Source organism: Macaca mulatta, chromosome 17, assembly GCF_049350105.2.
Source record: "Macaca mulatta isolate MMU2019108-1 chromosome 17, T2T-MMU8v2.0, whole genome shotgun sequence".
Classification (NCBI taxonomy): Eukaryota; Metazoa; Chordata; class Mammalia; order Primates; family Cercopithecidae; genus Macaca; species Macaca mulatta.
This window is the reverse complement of record NC_133422.1, coordinates 7444477-7467902: the sequence shown is the minus strand read 5'-3', so window position 1 is coordinate 7467902 and position 23426 is coordinate 7444477. Positions and strand designations below refer to the sequence as shown.

The following is a 23426-nucleotide window of genomic DNA, read 5'->3' as shown; positions in this document are numbered from 1 at the left end:
ATCCATCATTGCATCTGAGCCATTTAGCACATTGCAAACCGCAACAACACACACTGAGTTCAATGGCACCATAGAGAGCATCCCCACCCAGCACAGGGGACAGAATTTCAGGGCATGGATTGCAAAGCAGCTGCTGCCCAAGCATGGCTCCTCTGCTGCTCCAAGCAGTAGTGTCACCTGCAGATACACAGCTGTTATAAACAGCTTGAACAACAGTGAAAAGCCTCCTCAAGTTGCTTTGGCTATGACTGGTGATACACAAGCACCACCAGTCTGCATATAAACTTCAGCCCTCAAATAAGCAAACAGCCTCCTGCATAAGCTCAGCAAGACACCCCTGTCATCAACACTCATAAGAGACACTTCAAAAATGTGACTTTTAAGGCTTCTTCTCACTCTGCTTAGAGAGTAGTCAGGATTCACCAGGCGCTTCCACCGATTTGGGCAACTTCGCAGTGGCCTGCCCAAGAGCGAGGCCTCTGCTGAGCTGTGTTTATGAAGACCAAGTCTCAAGACCACAAACAATGGAACCATAAGAGCCTCAGCTTGGTGCCAATGTTTGCAGGCACTAAGTCACAGCCCCAGACCCAGTCCATGGGGACACTGTGCTACAGATGACTTTGGCCATGCTCTGGAAGTTGGCTAAGACAGAATTCAGTTCAATTTTTCCAGGCAGTGGAGGTTGCAGTGAGCCGAGATCACACCACAGCACTCCAGCCTTGGTGACAGAGCAAGACTCCATCTCAAAAAAAAAAAAAAATTCAGTTCCTTTTTTAAAACAACTAGTTTTTCCCATTTCCTTAGGGAAACCTGGAATGTGCTTCCTGCTTCTCCACACCTGTCCAGCCTCCCACCCCCAGTGCCAACCTGATCTTTGCCCAGCAGACACGGAGGCGCCTGCCCAACCTCAGCGCTGTGCCCACAAGGGCCTCGGAGCCCACAGACTTCCTGCCGGGACCTGCTGGCCTTGCCCATGTTTTAGCTCCTGGATCTGCTAGTCTTTTCCTGCTGTCTCATGGTCTCACGTGTAACACCCACATCACCCCAGCGAGACGGTAAGTGACGTGGAGGCAGCAAGCAACAGGTGTAGAGCAGGTCATACGATCCATGTGTTCGCTCAGCAAATACGGAATGCCTGCTCCATGCCAGACCCTGCTCTATACCCGAGGAAGACAGCGACGACCAAATAAACCCATCACGCCCTAGATGCACAATCTGAAGCATGCTCCCAGGTCATCCAGGACGGGAATAAAATCAGAGCCTTCAATGATGCAAGTTAATCAGACCCCTGGCTTTCGGTTTTACTGTGCATCACTGTGAACTGATGTGCATGCCTTAGATGGCACATTTCCTGATGAGGGACAGCCTCTGAGAAGTCCATGGGACTGCTAACACCTCAGTAATCCAGTGGTTCTCAAAAGATATGCGGCATTTGTCCCCCTGGGGGGACCTGATGACCATGAGCCCTGCAGCGCTCACCCCAACACAGTGCCCAACAGCAGGAGGAAGTCAGGGGGCCATTTGCACTGCTGATTTCAAATTACCCTTAGCAAATATGGTTCACTTTATAGAGCAAACAGAATCAGCCAGTTAATCTATGGCGCAAGAGAGAAAGAACTTTACCCATAATTAATGTTTTACTACCTTTCTCAAAAAGTGTAATCTTTAACCTCCAAATCAACTCTAAACTGAGGCGAAGGAGGAGCAGCTCCTGGTCAGTCCCGGTGCTGGCTCTGTCCCTCCGCCAATGCTGTTTCGATGTGGAGAAACAAATAAACAGAAAGATAAGCTCTTTACAGCACACAGTGGAGCAGACCCGCAATTTCCAGACCAGAGGCAGCCTCGAGTGCAGTGATGTGTGGCTATCTTCCCGAGCGCTGCCCTGCCTGAGACCGAGCTAGGCCCCAGGAGTAAACTGGTGGTGAGGGAAACCCCTCCATGTGCCTAGAGAGCAGTGTGGCAGGAGGTGGGCCTGCCTAGAGCTGACTGCAGAAATTCTGTCGTGGGCTTAGTAGCTCCAGCAGCAACTAACTGACTATCTCAAGGAGTTAATGCTTCCACAAATATGCTAGACAGTGCCAGTAACTACCAGCAAGGATCTCATTTAGCACAAGGATTGCATTGACTCCAAAGTTGAAATCAAGGTTGGTGGTGATTGGAAATGACCTTAGTGAAGCCCGAGCCAGGAAGACAGCTGTTCTGTGTAAGGTATCAGGGATGCGGTAGAATTCTCTAGAGCCAGTACTGCTAACCCAACGCCCAGCCTGCCTCCTGCTAGGCAGATGACTGATACAACCACTCAGGTTCTTTTTGCATGTCTACTGTGTCAATGACAGGCAGTTCCAGACACTTTCATTTTTATAAAAGCCTCATTATTTGTGACCTAAGGAGTGAGTCATTAGGAGTCGGTACAGTTTATTATTCACACACTAAAACTAGCACAGAACTAGCATTTACCAAGAGTTTAACTTCAGTTCCTTCCCAGAGGTCTGGACGCTGTGCAAGGCTTAAGGCTCTGTGGCCCACACATGCAGCATAGTAGGAATTCCTGGAGTTTGGAAGAGGAACACTGTGCTATTAGTGCTGTCTTGAGGTTGTCATGCTTTACAATTGCTGCTTTTCTTGCTTTTGTTTTGTTTTTTGTTTGTTTGTTTGTTTGTTTTTTGAGACAGAGTCTTGCTCAGTTGCCCAGGCTGGAGTGCAGTGGCGCAATCTTGCCTCACTGCAAGCTCCGCCTCCGGGGTTCTCGCCATTCTCTTGCCTCAGCCTCCCAAGTAGCTGGGACTACAGGCGCCCGCCACCATGCCCGGCTAGTTTTTTTTTGTATTTTTAGTAGAGACGGGGTTTCACCGTGTTAGCCAGGATGGTCTCGATCTCCTGACCTCGTGATCCGCCCGTCTCGGCCTCCCAAAGTGCTGGGATTACAGGCATGAGCCACTGCGCCCGGCCTTTTTCTTGCTTTTGAATTACAACTTACAGTTGGTTTTGTGTCTTTATTGCCAACTTAGTTCACTGTGGGTTGTTTGGTTAGTGTGCGATGGTATATTCTAGCATCTGCCTATGCTGTTCTGGTAACTACACTTGAACACATAAACGCACTGGGTTCAAATACGAAGCACCCGTGCTGCTATTTCTAAATAAAAAATGTTTATGACTCTGCGAGATGTATGTGGGGATCCCTTTTCCTATGCCATATGGAAAGTGAATGAGGGAGGTAGGCCATGAGGTTTCTGGCTTGTCAAAGTAGGGTGCTGTCAAAAAAGTTTGGCAGGCTCCAGTCCCAGAAGTCTGGAATTACATTACACCAGTGTATGCAGTGGTGTGCTAGTACAGGTGTTTGCAGCCAGCTTTCAGGGGTAAAAAGTGTGTCTGTGTGTGCATGTTTAATATATGTTTATTATAAATGTTGATACAGATGTGCGATGTGCAACTTACAAATAAATATACAATTAAATATATAATACTCTTAATCATAAATCCCATATAACCGACTGTCACTAAATGCTTGCAGTTGATTTTTGTTGAATCTTGTATCCATAGCCAAACTGTAGTTGCAATTGATGAACAAGTGTAGTTCCAACATAAATGTTAGTTGTCATTTTGTTTAAGAGTAAGACAAAAGTGGCTGGTCTGAAAGTAGTGAGTTATCTCAACTGATGGTTCATAGTTAGTTACAGATCCAACTCTTTATTCTACACTTTCCTCCTCCTCACTCCTGCACTTGACTAGTCAAAAAAAAAAAAAAAAAAAAAAGCCAGGTGTGGTGGCGGGCAACCATAATCTCAGCTACTTGAGAGGCTAAGGCAGGAGAATTCTTTGAACCTGGGAGGCTGAGGTTGCAGTGAGCCGAGATCATGCCATTGCACTCCAGCCTGGGCAATAAGAGCAAATCTCTTCTCAAACAACAACAAAAAATTGTGAAATAACAAAGACTATGTCAAAATTTCAGTCCTTTATCAATGATGTGACTGTTTTGTCAAATCAGATAGTATTTTCAAAAGCTAGAAGAAAGTATTTTCAATGTTTAAGCAATTTGCAATTTAATGGCTATGCACATTACACAGTTGCAAGTTTAATCTGCATCATTAACATTTTCTCCATCACTTTCTTAAGTTCTGGCAATCAACTAAACAATGAAGCCCTGGCTTGTGGTGTTTGCCCTTGTTCTGGTAAACATTCCCACCATGGCCGATTTCAATCTACTGACGGGCATCACTGACCGCAGAGTTGGGGAAAGAGTCACAGTAATACACCTTTCTATAGTATTCCTACCATACACCTTCAGTAGCCTAAGTAATCTCAAGAACGTAAACCGTAATACAATGAAGCAAAAAAATTAGGAAGTAATGAGCTTTGAGCATTTTTACCTTTGTTTTTTATACACCTTATTTCAGCGTACCTTTATAAAACTTAATTATCCATAGTGGCTATATTTAATAACTGGGAAGTTATTAAATATAACAGATTCGTGAAGATGCTCGCCAGCCTATGCCAGCCAGCCTCGGCACAACATTGAGTGCAGCAGTGGTTTAGGAAAGTCTGTTTTTTCCTTGTGTTTCCCATTCCTACTCCCCTTGTCACAGCCACTGCCAGTGCCCCGCTCTGGGCCGAGCAGTCTGTCTACAGCCAAGATGGGATGGGCAAGTCTGCACTTCTGGAGGTGCCGGAAGCCCAGCCCCACCATAAAGAGGAAGTGCTGGAAGCATTTTGAGAATTAGGAAGGAAGTGCTAGCCAGTGACTAAAAGCCTAGTGCAGTCATAAAACTCTGCCACGGGCTATGTCCTGAGAAACAAGCTGTTGGCTTTGGGAGTGTTTCATTTTCTCTCCCTTAAAAACTTAACTGGAAACTTTAATTATAAGCAGATCATAAAACTCGAATCGCAATACCAAAGGACATTTCCAAGGACATGTATACATGATTCACACATTTTATAATACCGATCCAATGACTAAAAATGCTTTTTTCCTCCATGTGAGTAACTGTATTAGTCCTTTTATTGGCCAAATGTGAATTTTAAAAGTTTTTTCTTTTCATGTTTTTTGTTTTTGAGACGGGGTCTTGCTCTGTCATCCAGGCCGGAGAGCAATGGCTTGATCTTGGCTCACTGCAATCTCCACCTCCCGAGTTCAACCAATTCTCAAGCAATTCTCCTGCCTCAGCCTCCCAAATAGCTGGGATTACAGGTATCCACCACCACACTGTGTCCAGAGTTGGAGTTTCTTCCTTCTGGTGGGTTCCTGATATTGCTGACTTCAAGAATGAAGCTATGGAGGCAACAAGTGTTACAGATCTTAAAAGTGACGGGGCCCCAAAGAGTAAGCAGCAGCAAGATTTATTGTGAAGAGCAAAAGAACAAAGCTTCTACAAGAAACAACACGCCCAGAACTGATTGCTGCCACGGACTGAAGGTGGCTGGCCTGCTTTTATGCCCTTATTTGTCCCTGCCCACATCCTGCTCATTGGCCCATTTTACAGCGTGCTGATTGGTCCATTTTACAGAGTGCTGAATGGTCCATTTTACAGAGTGCTGATTGGTCCATTTTACAGAGTGTTGATTGGTTTATTTTACAAACCTCTAGCTAGCTGAAGAGCACCGATTGATGCGTTTTTACAGAGCACTGATTGGTGCATTTTACAAACCTCTAGCTAGCTACAGAGCGCTGATTTGTGTGTTTTACAGTCCTAGCTATAGAATGCTGATTGGTGCATTTTACAATCCTTTTGTAAGACAGAAAAGTTCTCCAAGTCCCCACTTGACCCAGGAAGTCCAGCTATCTTCACCTGTCAACACCTGGGTAATTTCTGTATTTTTAGTAGAGACGGGGTTTTACCATATTGGCCAGGCTGGTCTCAAACTCCTGACCTCAGGTGACCCACCTGCCTCAGCTTCCCAAAATGCTGGGATTACAGGCATGAGCCACTGTGCCTGGCCCATGTTATCTGATTTTTAATGACAATGGATCTGAATTTCTTTCAAAAAGGATCCATTCATTTAGAAATAAGCCAAAATATTCCCTCCATCTTTTGCTTTGTTGGAATGAGTGAGGGTGCTGGAGGTGGATGGGCCCTGTTTCCTTGCCCTGCTTCCATTAAGGGCTGTTTCTGACCTGTCCCAGGTTCCAATTCATATAGACTTTGAAACTATTCTTTTCTCAGAGGAGCTCTCATCTGGGATCTCCTTGTGAGAAAAAATGCTTATAAATTTGGAAGCCATCTTGAAGTTTTGAGTGCTAAAATCTGCCCTTTGGAAAACGCTACAGAAAAAATATATTTAAATAAGCACCATCTATTCAATAATATTTAATAAGTTGAACAACAAACAAACAAACAATTCTTGACTTAAGAAGCCTGAACAAAGTGGGCAGAGGCCTAACTTCCTTTCTTTAAGTCAGGGAAAATGGCAACATTTTGAGATCCACCAGTTTGCTTTAGGAAGAATGCAGACAGCACTGGCAGGAATGGAACTATCACTTACAGTCTGAATAACGTCGACACTGATAGCCTTCGTGTACTTCCAAATAGATTCGTGTCTTTGTGCCCAGATGGCGCCTTGACACAACTGCTTTAATGAAAAGGTCTTTTAATAGGAAATGCATTTTGGTTTTTGAGCTGCTTCTGCATTTCTTGCCGGCTGGGCTTCCTTGATGAGTTTTAAATGTTCCTTTGTTTCCAGTAAGCCTAGCTCTCAACTTGACTCATTTTGGTAGTGACCAGGGGGCAGGGAGCAATGGACTGATGGGTTTTGTGATTTGCCTACACCTCCCAGTGGCTCACTGAATCCTGCTTTCTGGGGTCTGCTTCCTCTGCACCTCCCTACCCATGTGTGTTTTATGGGTATCCTAACAGGACAGTCACTTCTCCCCTGTTTCTGGAGAGGCTGTGAGCCCAGTAAGACAAGACATGTGAACATGCTTTATCTGGAATATGCTTCAGTCCTTCATCCCTGCACCAGCCCAGGTGGGGGCAGAGGTCTCCAATGGCCCAAGAATATAAAACTGGTTGTTTGAACGAGACTCTTTTACGAGCTTAGGCAGGTGTCTCCTGTTGGGCCACAATGAGTACATTTGTCTTAAAAACTAGAAGTCCTGAGACTAGTGGATGAGGAGGATGAGACGTGACCCCTTCCCAGACCTCCTTCCTGAATAAAATGACAGCTCTCACAGCAGCATTTTGAGGAGACTAGCTGTGAATCTAGAACATCATTCATAGTGCTTAAATAGTGCTTAACCCAAAGTAGAAAATGATTCTCTGGATGTATGCCAAAAATACATATGGGCAGGTGACTAAAGTAGTTGAAATAAAAATCTTGTTTAAATAGTCCCATCTATATATTGACCAAATTTCAATATCTGAGGATAAAGTTAGATGTTATAGCAACATCAGCCTAAATTGACAAAAGCACAGGACAAAACTTTAATAGAAACTGGACATTTCTGTCACATTTGCCCAATCCAGAAATGTGGGGCAATGTAGTCACCTACAGGAGCTGGCACTGACAGCATCTCCTAGGACATTAGTCATAGGTTCAGCCAAATGCGTTTCCACTTTTGGCCACATGGCTCCTCACTGTACTCAAAGACAAACTGTCACCTTTGCTGCTGGGCCCAGCACACCACGAAAGTGAAAACTGGATTTTTAATAAATACTCTCGATGCTAATGAGAAGTATTTTACAAGTTTGGATCAGTATAGTAAAATACCTATATGTCTATATCAGCCATATATTTTACACTTTCTTGTCTAAAGTGCAAAGAATAATACTTCATCTCAATGTGTGTACAATATCTAATATGAGGCTCTCACATTCTGTGGACGTGGGCATATGCTGCACCTCATGCTTTTAAAGCACAAACTCATATATTTGAACTCGACGAAAGGAAGAAGACCTATAAGAAAATGTGTTGTTATTCCCAAGTGATTGATACATAAATTAGAACATGGAAGTTTTTCCAATGTTGAATGAATATGGGGGAAATGATTTGCCCAAAGTTACGTAATTCTGTAGTTGAGCTGAAATGATACTCAAGTCTCTGGGCTCCTGGGTCACTGAACCTTCGAGTCCCCTTCAGAGCACTGTCCAGAGAACCTTCACAGGTTGGCAAAGGCCTGAAAAAAACATGGTCCTGTCATCTGCCCTTTCTGGCTCACGCTTTGTCTGGCGTTCTGGGGCTGCAACGTCAGGAGGGTTATAAGGTTTGATTTGAGAAGATATTTGGATTCCCCTAACTACTTGATAAGGGAAACACACAAAAGATTTGTTTTTGCAAGGGGATGATGTTGATCATTGTAAGTGGAATAAAGAAAAATGTTTTCACTCGAATGATTGAGAATTATTTGCAAATATTTGTATATACACAAAAATTAAAAACAGAGGACAAGCAATGGGTGGGAAGAGGAAAGAGAACAGGGAGGAAGAAGTGCTCTGGGAAGCAGGGAAGAGCAAAAGGAGACGAGGTGAGAACATAAATAAACATTCTTTCCTGGTTTCCAGACATCGAATGAGGACAACTCTGATAGCAACTCTTCAATTCTTTCAACCAACATATTAATTCTCTCTAATACATGCTTATGTTGTCATCACCAAATGAAATAATACAAGTGAAGCTCTTATAAGAATACATTTTAGCCTGGGTACAGTGGCTCAAGCCTGTAATCCCAACACTTTGTTAGGTCAAGGTCGGTGGATTACTTGAGGTCAGGAATTCAACACCAGCCTGGCCAACATGGCGAAACTCTGTCTCTATTAAAAATACAAAAAAAAAAAAAAAAAAATGACCCTGGCATGATGGCATACACCTGTAATCCCAGCTGTTCAGATGGCTGAGGCATGAGAATCGCTTGAACCCAGGAGGCAGAGGTTGAGGTGAGCAGAGATCGCACCAGTGCACTCCAGTCTGGGCAACAGAGTGAGACTCTTGCCTCAAAAACCAACAAATAAACAAAAGTAAATTTTAGTCAATAAATATTAACTAACAATACTAACAACTGCAACGATAAAAGTAGTATAGTGATGCAATTGAGTGACAATTTATGGGGGACTTTGTATTCTGGGGCACTGTGCCTGGCACTGTGAATGATGCAGGGACTAGAGGACACTCCCTTTGCCTTCACCATGCTTACAGTCTCCCTGAAAGAACAAGCGTGTAGGCATCAAACCCATGATTTAAGCAGAAAAAAGCAGAAGTGTATGCAGAGAACCAGTGCCCACATCTCTTCCCAACCCCAGGTTCAGCAACGTCACGGTGGTGGCTTGAAATCAGCCACGGGGGAACGTTTACACCACAGGAATGGCAAACACGACAAAGCAGGGCTTATTCTTTTTCTCCCCAAAGAGCTAGTTGTTAAACATTTACCATTACTGTTCAAAGGTGAGAAGACATTTGCACTGGGCTCACAGGCGGACAGTGATCTCTGTTCTTGGGAAGCGTGTTCTCCAGCACTCTGCCCCGTCTTGCCATTTTTCTCTCAGTTATGGCTTTGCTTCTCAGCTGCAGGCTCTGAAGGAGAGAAGTAACGATGGACGCAGGTCTGTGGAGCACCCAGTACCCTCCTACACATCCCTCCCAAGTCAAGGCTGAGGTGCACAATGCTGACCCGTGTGCTGGGATCACATCTAGTGGGAGAGTGTTTGAGCAGAACGTCTCTAAAGTGAGAGGCCAAAAGCCGATGAAAATACAGCATTGTGGACAGGAAAACTCTCACTGTCCTGGACATTTTCCTGTTCAATTTAACCTAAATTATCAAAATCACTGAAATCAAATTTGTCCTTCAGAGATAACTGGATGTATTGATTTGCATTAAAAGAAAATAAGTAGAGGTCCCCAATCTCCATTAATTTCATTTTCTTCTTGCTGTAATTATATAAATTGCCTTTAAAACAATTATTGAACCATTAAGGATTTATGGAAAAACGTTCATTGTCCAAGTAAGATGCTATCGCTTTTTGTAGCTACACACACAGTCTTAAATATAAACAGGAGGAAACCACAGTTATATCCATGAAGTGGGAAAGGGATGTATGCTTATTATATATCCTCTGATGGAGGGTTTTGAGCTAGCTGGAGTGTCCGGTGAGATTACTAAAACGTTCTCAGTAACTACCTATATTTGACTTTGGCACCTTTTTAAAAGTCAAAAGAGGCATTTGCAAGCAGCCATAAAAAGTCATTACATAAGCAGAACAATTGAGGCTCCTCAGCATCTGGGGAAGGCAACACATCTGTCTTCTGTCTATTTCTTCCCTAAATGTCTCCCTGAATCAACTTTTATGGTGGTGGGGGAGGTAGGAGGGTGTCGTAAATATCCCATTCTATTTGAATCCCAGAGTTAACAATACCCCCTGCGACTATAAACACAAGATGTTGCATTCAGGAGTGAGGTGCACTCAAGTAAGCAGAGATCTTTGTGACAGTGGTTTCGGTGTGGGCCACAGGCCAGCTAATCACATTACCATGAGAGCCAAGAGGTGGCCCGCAGACAGTGAAATAAAGAGGAGGGGAAAAGCAAGACTAATCTCGTTAAAAGGAAAGCCATGATAGACGCTACTTTTACACAGCTGCTTAAAACTCCCCGTTTTCCCAGGACTGGATCACCTGGGCGTCCTCCGCGGCCGGGCTAGTTTCAGAGCATTGTTCAGTCCCGCCAAATGCTGGAGCCTCCTGAGCGCAGGCAGACCTTGTCTTCAGAGTCTTGTTTATAAGAAAAAAAGAAAACTTCACCGCCTCCTCCGAAGAAAAGCCTTCTGGAGACGCTCTGTTCCCTCATTATCCCATTTTCAGTTGACTATTCCCCAAATTTTTTAAAAAGACCGCATTGCCCAAAGACTAGAATAAAAAAGTCCAGCTTTGCATATCTACTGCAACCTAGAGGAAAGAAGATTAAACCAAACCTGAGGAAATCCGCTAGATCAGCCATTCTCAAAGTGTGGTCCAAGGATCCCTGGGAGACCCAAGACGCTTTCAGAGGTCCCCAGGCTTCTCCCTTTCCCAGCAGCGTATCTAGTGATGCTAGGTGTTCTTAATATCCTGCAGCTCAACAGCCTATTACAACAAATGGAAACACACGTGAGAGCCAGCTGTTAAAGGGATTTGCAAACTACAAAGCAAGACACTAAAGAGATTTGCGGCCGGGCGCGGTGGCTCAAGCCTGTAATCCCAGCACTTTGGGAGGCCGAGACGGGCGGATCACGAGGTCAGGAGATCGAGACCATCCTGGCTAACACGGTGAAACCCCGTCTCTACTAAAAAATACAAAAAAGTAGCCGGGTGAGGTGGCGGGCGCCTGTAGTCCCAGCTACTCGGGAGGCTGAGGCAGGAGAATGGCGTAAACCCGGGAGGCGGAGCTTGCAGTGAGCTGAGATCCGGCCACTGCACCCCAGCCTGGGCGGCAGAGCAAGACTCCGTCTCAAAAAAAAAAAAAAAAAAAGAGATTTGCAAAAATGAAAAGCAATGCTACTCTTTCCACTTAATGTTTTGTTTTGAAAACTATAATTATTTTTGATAAGAATATGTATGTTGACATGTAAAGGATTTACTACTGTTATTTTAAGTGAATTAACAAATCAGTTTTATTTTTTTCTCTCACTATCACGCAGGCTGCAGTGGAGTGGCACAATCTTGGCTCACTGCAACCTCGGCCTCCAGGGTTCAAGCGATTCTTGTGCCTCAGCCTCCTGAGTAGCTGGGATTACAGACGTGCGCCACCACACCCAGCTAATTTTTGTACTTTTAATAGAGACGGGGTTTCGCCATGTTGCCCAGGCTGGTCTCGAACTCCTGACCTCAACTGATCCACCCGCCTTGGCCTCCGAAAGTGCTGGGATTACAGGTGTGAGTCACCACGCCAGTCTCAAATCATTATTTTTACGTTCCTCTGTTCATGGTAAATAGGAGTAGATGTATAACCCACACAAACAAAAGCTCTTTGGCCGTGTAAAGAGGTCCGAAGACCAAAAAAATCAGAACTCTTGCATTAGAAAGACATCAGCCTGAGAAACATACCAAGACCTCATTTCTAAAAAAAAATTAATTAAAGACAGAAACACATGAAAATGTTCACGTGTACGTATTGCTCATTGCTCTAGACCTTAATTGTGAAGATTATGGCTGACCTGAACCTTTGGACGACAACAGGAATTTTCCTCAGTCTGCTCATCAGGCCTTCTAAGACCAAAGCCTTAAATTAGCCTTTGATCAAAGACACACGTGTTCAAAGAATAAACTGTAGAAATCCAGTGAAGTCGGGAAAATGACAAATAGGCAAGCTAAGTTGTTTACCAAAAGCAGCCCTTTTTATTAATACCACTTCCCACCAGTCCCCACCACTACTTAAGTTCTAGCAACCACTAATCTGTTCTCCATTTCTATAATTTCAAGAACGTAATGTGAGTGGAATCCGATAGTATATAACCTTCTAGGATTGGTTTCTTTCAGTCAGCACAATTCCCAGAAGACTCATGCACGTTGTTGTGTGTGTTCACTGTCTATTCCTTTTTGTTGCTGTTATTCCATGGTCTAGATGTTCCACAACCTCACACATTCGCCCACTGAAGGGCATCAATGTTGGTTGCAAATTTTTGTTATTAAGAACAAAGCTGCTATAAACATTTGTGTACCAGTTTTTCTGTGGACATAAATCTTCCTTGTTCTGGGATAAATGTCCAGGAGTGCAATTGCTGGATCATGCAGTAATTGCATATTTAGTTTTTAAAGAAACTGCCAAAATGTTTCCTACACTGGTGACATCGTTTTACATGCCCTCAGCAGTGTGTAAGTGATCCAGCTCCTCTGCATGTTTGCCAGCATTTGGTGCTGCCACATTTATTCATTCATTTAGTTAGTTAGTTAGTTCGTTAATTTATTTTTTGAGACAGTCTCTCTTGTTGCCCAGGCTGAAGCGCAGCGGTGAAATCACAGCTTACTGCAGCCTCAAACTCCTGGACTCAAGCAATTCTCCAATCTCAGCCTCCTGAGTAGCTGGGACTATAGGCACCGGCCACTATGGCCAGCTAATTTTTGTACTTTTCTTTTTTTTGTAGAGATGGGGTCTCGCTGTGTTGCCCAGGCTGGTCGTAAACTGCTAGACTAAAGTCATCTTCCCGTCTCAGCCTCCCACAGTTCTGGGGTTACAGGTATGAGCTACTATGTCTGATTTTGTCACTGTTTTTAATTTTAGCCATTCTAAAAATTTCACAGTTCTACATTTTACATTTCTGTATGTCACTCATTTAAAGTTAATTTTTGTATTAAGGTGTGAGGATCAGGTTAGGTTCTTTTTGAAAAGGGGATCCTTCCTTCCTCCACTGCATCTTTTTCAAAAATTAGTTGTGCATATTCATATGAGTCTATCTTTGGGTTCTCTATTTTGTTCCATTGATCTGGATGTCTATCCCTCCACCGATACCACCTACTCTTGATAATTGTGACTACTTAATAAGTCCTGAAATCAGGTAGACTGCAATGGATTACCTGTTGAATATTTATTTTACTTAAGCTAAGTGCTTAGTCTTGATTTATAACAAATATATTAGTTAAAGCATCTACATTTTCTTAATATCTTTTTTTTTCTTTTTTGAGGCAGAGTCTCACTCTGTCACCAGGCTGGAGTGCAGTGGCACCATCTCGGCTCACTGCAACCTCTGCCTCCCAGGTTGAAGCAATTCTCCTGCCTCAGCCTCCTGAATAGCTAGGATTACAGGTGCACCTCACCACGCCTGGCTAATTTTAGTATTTAAAATTAAATTTAGTATTTTTGTATTTTTAGCAGAGAAGAGTTTCACCATGTTGGCCAGGATGGTCTCGATCTAACCCTAAGGACAAAAAGAGCTGCAAACAGAGCCTTCCATGGTTTTCAGTCATGTTGCTGATGGGCACATTGATATTGTTGTTCTGAGACTGTTGTCTGTGTATTTGTGGAGCAAATCAAATGAGTAATTGTGCTCGCGTCTCTGAGAACTTTTCTCTATGGTTGTGAGGAGATAGGGTGTAAGATTGATGAAGTACAGTCCTTGTAATACTGGGTTTACACTGAAGTATCAAAATAATACTTTATGGGGAGTTCTATCTTTAATAAAGTACACATATTTTCTACATGTGTTCACAGAAAAGGCCTAGAAACCATGATCCCCCTGGGGATCATTAACACTCCCGGTACCCAGATCATGATCCCTACGCAGCATTTCCCATGAAACACAACCAGGAGTCCTTGGAGAAACAGCCCATTGCATGTCTGGGGCAGAAAAAGTACCATATTTTCTCACACCAGAAAGCAAGCAAGCTCTCAAGGCTATTCCGGTGGCACCAAAAGACTTGGAGCCAAGCCATCCTGACACAGCATGGTGGAACCTCATCTCTGCTAAAAAAATACAAAAATTACCAGGGCGTGGTGGCGCTACAGTAGATTAGCTACTGGGGAGGCTGAGGCAGGAGAATTGCTTGAACCCAGAAGGTGGAGGTTGCAGTTAGTCAAGATTGTGCCACTGCACCACTGCACTCCAGCCTGGTGACAGAGCAAGACTCCATCTCAAAAAAACAAAAACAAAAAACAGAAAAAAAAAAAACAAGACTTGGAGCCAAGCTTGAAGAGGCCAAAGAAGACAATGTAAACATTTTTTTTGAGATGGAGTCTCGCTCTGTCGCCCAGGCTGGAGTGCAGTGGTGCTTTCTCGGCTCACTGCTACCTCCGCCTCCTGGGTTCAAGCGATTCTCCAGCCTCAGCCTCCTGAGTAGCTTGGATTACAGGCGCATGCCACCACACCCGGCTAATTTTTGCATTTTTATTAGAGACAGGGTTTCACCATGTTGGTCAGGCTGGTCTCAAACTGCTGATCTCAAATGATCTGCCCGCCTCGGCCTCCCAAAGTGCTGGGATTACAGGCGTGTGTCACCATGCCCGGCCAAACATTTTTAATAAGGATGAAAATTACAGTGGATTGAAACAGGTCAAATATGTTTAAGTCCCCAAGTTCACAGTAATATAAACACCACCACAACATGACAGCAGCTTATCTGGTACCTTTGGATGATTTTAAGGAATCAAATCTTTATTTTTGAACTGGTAAATCAAGGGGAAAAAATCAGGCATTTGTCCTTTATTTTCTATAAGATCTGGACCTCAGGGTAACCAAAGAGTTGATGAGGGAAGCTTTGCTTTATAATATACAGCATTGCTAATAGATAAAGAAGGATTGCTAGAATTAGAAGGCCGGATGTGGTGGCTCGTGCTTGTAATCCCAGCACCGTGGGAGGCTGAGATGGGCAGATCACTTGAGGTTAGGAGTTCAAGACCTGTCTGGCCATCATAGTGAAACCCTGTCTCTACTGAAAATTCAAAAATTAGCTGGGCCTGGTAGTGGGTGCCTGTAATCCCAGCTACTTGGGAGGCTGAGGCACAAGAATTGCTTGAAGGTTACAGTGAGTGGAGATGGCACCACTGCACTCCAGCCTGGGCGACAGAGTGAGATTTTGTCTCAAAAGAAAAGAAAAGAAAGAATTAGAATATCATCATTTTGCAATCCAAATAAATGAATGGCCCTAGGCAATGCCCGACAATAGCTAGTAACATTACACAAGGGGAGACAAATAGTCATTGTGTACTTCCCAGTAAGGACACACACCACCCATGAAGCAATCTTGCAGACACACACCTGACCAAGCCTCTAGTTCTGGGAATACAAGGAATAGAGCACCCATTAAAGACCCCTAGAGGAATTTCAGCAGCAAAACTTATCCTATAGGCAGTCTACAGGGGAAACAATTCAGTTTCTGAGGGGTGGGGGGGGCGGGTATCTACACAGAATAAAAGATAGTCAAGAGACATATCCCAATGCACAGACCTTCTATGGATCCCAATTCAAACAAGGAAACTTTAAAATAATTAATAAGCAATAGACAATTAAAGAAATGCGAACATTGACTGGATAATTGAATGATATTGAGGGGTTATTGTTAATGTTTTAGATGAGATAATACTGTGGTTATATTTTTTAGAGTTTTAGCATTTAGAAATACTTATCAAAATATTTATCAGTGATGAGCTATATGGGATATAATTAATAATAAAATATATTTTGAATAAAATGTATTTCAAAAGAGTAGGGGTGGGGAAACAAACTTGGCCATGAGCTGAGCACTGGAGTTGGGGATGGGTACATGGAGGTCATTATGCTGTGCTCTCTGTTGAAGACTATCTAGCCTCTCCATAACTCCAGCAAGGCAGGCAGTAGTAATTGCTGGGGCCTACGAGGTTGGGAACAGGAACAGGATCGTCCATACGCTTCTGTGGGTTGGAGGCAGCAGGCTCCCCGGCCACCCAGCAAGTCCCTGGCCCTCACACAGATGAGTGTATGTTAAGCAAAGGAGAGGGCCAAGGGCTGTGAGGTGTGGCAGGGTGTGAAGAATGGGAAGACAGTTAGCATCTCCCTGTCAGGAGATAACAGATCTTCAAATAACTGGATAGTAATCTGAACTCAGTGGCTGGGAAGCCTTATTTAGATACCAAAGCAGATGACAGAGGAGACAAAGTAGGTCAAACTTGCCTGGAGAATAAAGAGATGCCAAAGGACAATTTTTGTTTTTATCTGCACTTTCTCTCTCTGCATCCCACCCATTCCCGCCTACAACTCTCCCTTCCCCCTCTCTAAACCTTCCCTCTCCCTGTCCCATGCTTCCCATGCTCCCCTCCTCTCTCTCTCTCCCTGCTTCCCTGTGCCTCTCACCCTGACTCCTGGTCTGTGCGAGGAGGGCTCAGGGCACGTACCCACAACAGAGCAGCGTTCAGGCATCTTTTCCACAAACCCGAGGCCTGTGTAGCGTCTGCTGTGTGCCTCTGCCTGTTCCTCCCTGCGTCTGTTTCTCCTTAGAATGTGTCACTGAGAACCCAAAGTGAAATCAGAACTCTTCTGCTCAGATGCGCCAGCATCTGTTTGTTAATGTATCTTAAGAGACCATAGCTCTGAGCTCTATTTCCAAGCCACCCCACAGAAAGGGAACATCCCTTTTCTTTTATTTTCTCTCCCTTTAAAAAAAAAAAGGGGGGGGGGGAAGGGGGGTCGTTGCTGATGTTTCTGCAGCTGGAGCATGCACATTACACGTTTTCAGAAAATCAGACTCAGAAAAGTTGCTGTGTAGCGTCTCAAAGACTCGAGCACCGGACTGTGGGCTCTGGGCGCCCCAGCCTGCCCACCCCTCTGCAGCCTCCTACGGCCACACACAGCTGAGCCAGAGGGGAGCTGCCAGTCCGAGGCCACAGGAAGTGGACATTAGCACCTGGTGCAGTCCTCACCCCTCGCCTCCTCCCCAGCTCCTCAGCCCTTTGCACACTGGTGGTGCTGCCAGTTACCAATCGCACGAGACTTAGGGACTAAAATGAAGCAAGTAGATGGCCTGCCACAGAATTTAGGCTAAATTGAAAAAGCAGGCCAGGCGTGATGGCTTATGCCTGTAATCTCAGCACTTTGGGGAGGCCAAGGCAGGAGGATCCTTTGAGCCTTGGAGTTTGAGACCAGCCTGGGCAACATAGTAAGGCCCTGTCTCTACCAAAAATACAAAAAAAATTAGCTGGGCTTAGTGCCATGCACCTGTAGTCCCAGCTACTCAGGAGGCTGAGATGGGACGATCGCTTGAACCCAGGATTTCGAGGCTGCAATCAGCTGTGATCACTTCACTGCACTCCAGCCTGGGTGACAGAGCAAGACCCTGTCTCAAAAATGAATAATTAAATAAATAAAAAGAAGTCTGTAGACTTCCAGCCGCCTCCTCCCTCCAGTCTCTCCTGTGCTGACAGCCCACCTCCTGCTTCCAGCACCACAAAGTGTCACGAACCCACAAGCAAAAGTCTCATAGCAAACCCAAGACTGATGTCCTTTAACAAATGGATCCCCATCTTGCCATTAGCAGTTCATTTCCTCCCCAGCAGTCCTCCTTACTGTCCAGCCTCCCGGTGTCCACACACTACACACCAGAGTACCACCTCCAGGATTCAGGGTTCTCAGAATGTCACCCCTCCTCTGCACCCAGCCACACCCGCCTCTCCTGAGAGGTGCTCCCCTGGCTTTGCCAGCCCTCCAGACCTCTGGCCCTCTGAATCCCTGTTGTATTCTAATGCTCATCACAGCATTCAGCACTCAATCAAAGCACTTTCCATGTGAATCACGGCAGATGTGTGCATATCCTGTGATGTACAAGGCAGGCTGAATCAATGGGCTCTGACTCAGAGTTCCCAGGGAGATGGAATGATGCAGGTACTTTGGGTGCAGGGAAGGGCACAACGGGGTACAGACTGATAATAAACTTCAAATGTCTTTGAATATCATGTTTTGTTTTATTTTATTTTATTTTATTTTTGAGACAGAGTCTCACTCTGTCGCCAGGGTGGAGTACAGTGGCATGATCTCGATTCGCTGCAACCTCCGCCTTCCGGGTTCAAGCAATTCTCCTGCCTCAACCTCCCGAGTAACTGGGACTACAGACGAGCGCCACCACGCCCAGCTAATTTTTGCATTTTTAGTTGAGATGGGGTTTCACCATGTTGGCCCAGATGGCCTCGATCTCTTGACCCTTAACACACACATACAGGTTGCGTTCTACTCCGTCATATGTTCACATCTGACAGAGTTTAAAACTGAAGTTTATATCATGTGCCGTAATGAAGAGAAAGTAACTGAGATTTGGCGCTCATCTGCCAGCTCCCCACTAAGCACATATGGTGAGGAGTAGCAGTGTTCTGGTTTAGGAAGCACAGGTGTGCAAAGACTGTGGAGTGCACAGGTGGAGCTCAGGCTTGGCTCCGAGGCTCACTGGGTCCTGGGACAGGTTTCTCCAAGCCCTAGCTCCCCGAACTGTAAGAGGGACCGTGCCCATCTCCAGAACCCATGTCACCATTCAATGGATCGTGCCTGGCTTGCAATAGATGTTCACTAAATATTGGGTTTCCTTTCCCTCTTTCCATCTGGAGCCCACCTCTCAAGCACCATCAGGCTGGGACTCTGGGAGGAGGCTTAAGAAAAGAAATCAGCATGCAGAAGTCGGGGGAGGTGGCCAACTTGACCAGATGCCTCTGATCCTGCATCTCCTTTGCCCTATCTAAAGTCCTCCCCAGCACTGCCTGGCCTGGACCCACTCCCCAGCGAATTCTGTAAGATGAGTGCCTCACTTCTCTGATAAGCGTTACTGCAAAACGCTTTACAAAGAGATAGGCTGTTGCTGCCCAGCCAAGAGCAAATTCTGAGGTTCCAACCACCTACATGCAGGGCCAAGAAAGGAACACAGACCTGCAAAGAGTGGCCCCTAAAGTAATGTAGTGGCTGAAAACTAGAACTTTACAAATGAGAAGCCACTCAGTTTCAATATACTTTTTATGCACTTCTAGCAAAGAATCAGCTATGCTGATCATAGTGTTTTTTACTTGCTTATTAGAATGCAAGCTCCTTGGAGAACGGGTCCTTTCTTTCTTTCTTTCTTTCTTTCTTTCTTTCTTTCTTTCTTTCTTTCTTTCTTTCTTTCTTTCTTTCTTTCTTTCTCTCTCTCTCTCTCTCTCTCTCTCTCTCTCTCTCTTTCTTTCTTTCTTTCTTTCTTTCTTTTTTTTTTTTTTGACAGAGTCTCACTCAGTTGCCCAGGCTGGGGTGCGGTGGCGCGATCTCAGCTCACTGCAAGCTCCGCCTCCCGGGTTCACACCATTCTCCTGCCTCAGCCTCCCGAGTAGCTGGGACTACAGGCGCCCGCCACAACGCCCAGCTAATTTTTTGTATTTTTAGTAGAGATGGGGTTTCACAGTGTTAGCCAGGATGGTCTCCATCTCCTGACCTCGTGATCCGCCTGCCTTGGCCTCCCAAAGTGCTGGGATTACAGGCGTGAGCCACCGCGCCCCGCCCGGGTCATTTCTTATTCATTTTTATACATTGTATCTGCACAACTGTGCAGTTTCACGAGTAGACACCCAGGAGCTGTTTGTCAGGAGACCTTATACAGAGCAAATCCTTATTCCTATTGAATCCACCACTAATCATTTCTAAATCAATTTTGTTGATACTTAGTTGACATATCTTGAAAGTTCAGAAATTTGTTTTCTACAAAAGACATCACTTTCTCCGGAAGAGTAACACCAGAACCCCATTCTCCCAGCTCCTACTCCAAGTCAGGCAGGGCACTCCACCGTCTTCCCCCAAAATCCATCATGCCTTTGAAATTATCTGCTTCTGTGTTCCTTTGCATTGTGCTTAACGATCGATCATTCCATTCATTTTTATACCTCCATTGTCTGTTCCAGTGCATGAACCGGAAGTACCACCCCAACACTATTCCATGTATAGGGACAGTGAAACTGCATTCCTTTTGATGAAGGAATTTGAAATGTTTCATACACAGGAAGGGCTCATCTATAGGGTTTAGTATTTTTGTTATATTTCATTTTTCAGAATATGTGGGGAGTGATGCTAAATTTTGTTTCACAGGAAGAAAGGGAGGAGGGAAAAAGGAAGAAAGGGAGAGAAGAAGGGAGGAAGGGAGGAAGGGAGGGAGGCAGGGAGGGACTCATAACGCCGGGAAGTTTTATAGACATCATCTCATGTAATCCTCATAACAAGATCCTGGGAGGTGGTACTTATTATCCCCATTTTGCAGATGAGAAAACTGAGGTATAGAGATGTTAAATAAATTGTCCAATTACTAAGTTGCAGAGATGGGATTCAAAACTGACTCGGATTTGAAAGTTCATGCCTTTTCTCTATACTGTTTTCTCCTCTCACCAAACAGATCCTTCAGGACGCAAGAGCATGATCTCCGTGTACTCGCTTCTCTCAGGATCTTCCGAGCTGGCTGAGCTGACTCTCCTGATGCTGAAACGGAAAAGTTCCCCTGTCCCCCTGGCAGGGCGTGCGATGGAGGGTGCGGCTCGCCTTTTCAGTGCCCAGCTGCTCAAACCTCTAGAAGACGGGCAGGTTGTGAGGCTCCAACCCCACAGCAGTGCCTAGGGGTGAATGTTGACAGCTCCTGACGCCTCCGTGGGCATGTGTTACACGGTGCTCTTGTAAAAGTTTAGCTGTCTGCAGGCAGCTTGTGTTAGCTCAGTTAGATGCCCTTCCATATTTCTGTATTTCTGTATCCCGGGGTTTCCTGCCTTGGTGTACTGGAAGAACTGGATCACACGTGAGCCTGGAGAATGAGTGCAAGGTTTTATTGAGTAAAAGTAGCTCTCGTCAAAGGGAGGAGCCAGAAGGGAGATGGTTTTCCTTGTGGAGTTGGGCCACTTGGCAGTCCAGGCTCTCCTCAGACTGCCCCGTCCAAACTCCGCCTCCGTCCGCCGGTCAAGGGCCTGCGGCCTGCCGGCATCTGTCCAGTGCTCTTCTGCCAGCATGCTCCCCTTGATGTCTCTCGATGTCCGGCCGCTTGTTTTCTTTCATCGATGTGTTTCTCTCCACGTCCAGCTGCTTGTGTGTCTGCCTGCTGGCATCGCGGGTTTTTATAGGCCCAGGATGAGGGCGTGGCAGGTCGGCCAGGGTGGTCTTGGGAAATGTAACAGAAACGCCTGTCCTCACCCAGGTCCATAGGGTGGAGCCTTAGCCAGGGACCACGCCCTCCTCTACCCAGCACTTCCCTTCCCCGCTTCTGTATCGTTTAAAGGGACCACCCTCTTCCCTTTCCAGCACCCCCGTATCAAGGGTTGGTCCTCCTCCAGCAGCTTTGCATCTGAGAGGCGCCTGGTGCAGTGGCTGAGTACCACAGTCGAAGGACACACACTCCTGCCTTAGAGCAATGGGGAGGCCCACAGGAACCGGTTCAGCAAAGGCAGCAAGATGCCAGCCATCAGAGATAAAGCCTGCTGCCACCTTTTGGACCTCACAGTGCACAGTGCACAGTCTCCAGACTTCTCCCCCAGGGAGCTGAGCTTTGGGAGAGTAGAGAATTTGCATCAGTCACTGAAAGAGACAGAGCGGCCAGTGCCTCTCCCACCAGTAAACGGTATATATATTACCAAATGCTGGAGGGCGCAAACTGCTTCCTAACTGTGTGATTAGGAATGTGATTCCCACCAGCGCAAATGATCAGGCCACTTTGCTACTTAGAATCTTATCTGGGTTTTGTTGTTGTTGCTCTTGTTGTTAACTAAGCAGGAATGCAGAGATTATAAATATGCTTATTTTACAAATAAGGAAATGGTCCTAGGGAGGTCACCAGAGTGGCCAGGCTTAGACTAGAATAATGTATTTGAAATCAATTTATAAGAAATGAAGTCATTTTAAAGATAAAACTGGCATCTCCGCTTATTTTCTGAACTGTTCTAATGAAGAAAACATATTGAGTATTACAGAACAAAGCTCACCTCTTTAACTGGCCAGGCTGATCCAAGAATTGAATACATGAGTGTCAGAAGGGACATTTTCACGGGGACTTTTCTCTTTAAGAGGCCCCCACATAGTTGCCCCACTTCCACAAATGTTGCAAGCTAAAGAGCCACACAAATGTCTTAAGGGGCAAGAGGGACCTGATCCATCTCGTGCCTCTGACTATTCATTTTCCTTATTAGTATGGGTGTGACCTAGTGTGAATTTTTGCAGAAAAGTCTGGCAGGCTTTCCTGATGAGCACAAACAACAAATTACGTGGGGAGGACATCGGCACGACATTCTTCCAAGGACCATGTTAGCTTTACTTGGTACTGCCATTCTCCAAAGGTATCACGTTGCACTGACACATATATTCTTGGGGAGCATTAAAACATGAGTATTATGTTAAAAACATGAGTATATGCCAGCTGACATGTCCCGAGAATGTTATTGCTAGTCATCCCCAAACTGCCCTACTTTCAGGACAGAGTCTGTGTCCTGTACCTCTGTCGCCCCGTCCTGGTTGCCTGCCCTACCAGAGGTGCTCATTAAACTTACGGAATGACTGACTGACTGTGTGACGTTTATGTATTCAGCGTTGCTAAACAGAGCAGAGGACAGAAATGGTGGTAGGTGTGGGGGGCTCAGGGCTGGGGACATGTCAGATATAACCAGATTACTCCCTCGAGCTGTAACCCTAGCTTTCGCAGCCTGATAAGTGGGGACTAAGAGGTGTGTCTGTGAGGAACAACTGTCCTCACACCCTCTTATTACACCCTCTTATTAGTGTAACTCCCTCAGGTCTATTCTGAAGGAATTGTAGACAAGCAGAGAAGCTGACTGTAAGCTCTGCAGCCCCAGGCAATTCATCTCTTGACGGTGCAGACCCGGGCTCCCTGCCCCATGTCCCCAGGTTGGAATGTGAGATTGCCCCTCGACCGCCGGTGTGGGTGGGGAGGGCCGCCCCTGGTCGGGTTGGAGTCTGTGATGTTGGAGCCGTCCGGTACTAAGAGGAAGCCCATTCTCCAAGCCCAGGCCAGGCCAGGCCGCACCGGCCCCGCTCCCACATTGATCCTGGCCAAACGAATCCCCCGGCACCTGGGTCTCC

General features: G+C 45.5%; 2 long non-coding RNA genes across 3 annotated transcripts; one reads left to right on the top strand and one right to left on the bottom strand.

Moving 5' to 3' along the window:
- Positions 1-1768: 1768 nt before the first annotated feature.
- On the bottom strand, positions 1769-20754 carry LOC144336311 (uncharacterized). 2 transcript variants are annotated; one of them, XR_013407957.1, is made up of 4 exons: positions 10890-20754; positions 10594-10689; positions 9355-9498; positions 1769-2548 (listed from the first exon to the last, which is right to left on the bottom strand). It is a non-coding gene; the product is annotated as an uncharacterized LOC144336311 (long non-coding RNA). The 2 variants fall into 2 exon arrangements; XR_013407956.1 differs by having other exon boundaries at positions 10594-20754.
- Positions 13036-22885, top strand: LOC144336315 (uncharacterized). Its single transcript, XR_013407961.1, has 2 exons — positions 13036-13130; positions 20749-22885. It is a non-coding gene; the product is annotated as an uncharacterized LOC144336315 (long non-coding RNA).
- Positions 22886-23426: the final 541 nt, after the last annotated feature.